This window comes from Ooceraea biroi, chromosome 13, assembly GCF_003672135.1.
Source record: "Ooceraea biroi isolate clonal line C1 chromosome 13, Obir_v5.4, whole genome shotgun sequence".
Lineage (NCBI taxonomy): Eukaryota > Metazoa > Arthropoda > Insecta > Hymenoptera > Formicidae > Ooceraea > Ooceraea biroi.
Genome location: NC_039518.1, coordinates 1,316,711 through 1,318,449, shown reverse-complemented (window position 1 = coordinate 1,318,449; position 1,739 = coordinate 1,316,711).

Here is a 1,739-nt window from a genome sequence, read left to right as displayed (position 1 = left end):
TTTTTCTTTCTCTTTCTCTCCCTGTCTTTTCTGCTCCATCATCTCTCCTATATAATTTTTCAAATAATCACGTAAAGAAGTTTGAAATATTTTAATATTAAAAAAATTACTATAAGTGAGAGTGCATCGAGGCAGTAGGCATAGTATTGTGGTCCCTTCGCACGATTTAATTACTGATTTTTGTCGGAATTACGAATAATTACTGATAACAGTAAACAGAATTAAACATTTCTGACGAGCCGTTCGTCTGGCATCTATTATCTTTATTAACTCAATCCGCTTTATCACTTCACGAGCCTTAGAACCTTCGTTACCAAACACTCTGTACCAATCTTATCTAGTTTCCAATTATTAAAGCAAGCTTCTTTCAAAAAGAATTGTAGTTATATAAAATTTGACTTATATTTGAATAATCTTAAATATTATAGATCGTCAATTTTGTCTAAGCATAAATTGTAAATTTAAACAAACAAAATCTATGATTCTATTTCAAGTAAGTAGAAATAAACTTTGGATCTTAGAAACTTACATCTACGATAAAATAAAACATCTGTTGGTTTTTGTTCGTTTTGTCCATAAAAGTTGTAAAATTCGATAATTGCGCAAATCATATAAAATAATTTAATAAAGAAAAATTTGATACCACTATCTTATAAAATATTATACAATGTAGATGTACAATAAATATAATTTAAGCGTTAATTTAATAATACAATGTATAAGTATTACAAATAAAGTACATTAATTTTATTAATATGCCATTTTCCACGATTGTTTTGTTTTCAAATTGTTAGATTGTGCATTCTATTTACCTGTTCACCGTGTTCGCTATTTATTATAATATCGAGATAAGATGTATGAAATAAATACTTGATGCACAAGATTTAATTGATATTTGATTGATATTTAACAAAGCTTCAATATGTATTTATAAAATATTATTCTACCTAAATATTTGCATTGTTTATAATAAATAATCAAAATTTAAATTTTGATGAATTTTATGTGTTGAATAGTACCATTACTCTTTAATACTCCTATTGATATATTTTAAAATATTTTATTCGATAATTCGACAAATTATAGTGCAAAAAGTCGTGGAAAAGATTCATTGTAAAACATAATAACTTTAATTTGTTTCTACGAACTAATCTAAGAGAAACAATCGATTGAATAACGCAATCATGATCTATTATGTCTAAATCCATCTTTTTAATCAAGATCTCTTTATATACCGTTTTATTAGAGTTATATTCGTTCTTAAAATAATATGGATAAATAAGATAAATCTAATGTCATGATTTTTAAGACATTTCTGATAAAATGCACCATTAATATTCCTTACAAAATAGCCAATTGAGAATACTCATTTATTTGTAGAATAGTTTTTATCACATATCTTTTTGTATCAAATAATTTTTCTATTATTTTTATCTCGTTACATATTTCAAATAATTAATATAATATTAATATTATGTATAGAAAATCTTTTATTCGCCAGGGAATTCTAAATTCAAATCCATATTTTAAATCGCGATACACTGGCAATATCTGATGGTCGGATAAATTTATTAACTGCATGCCAACAAATTTGTTAGACTAAGATACAGTAATTTTCTCGCTCTAGGAACCTATTTTCAACTACGCGCCAACAAATTCGTTAGTCTTAAAAACGCAGCAATTTCCTATTCCACAACGAATATATTAATCAGTAAAAACAAATTAATTAATATTTATTA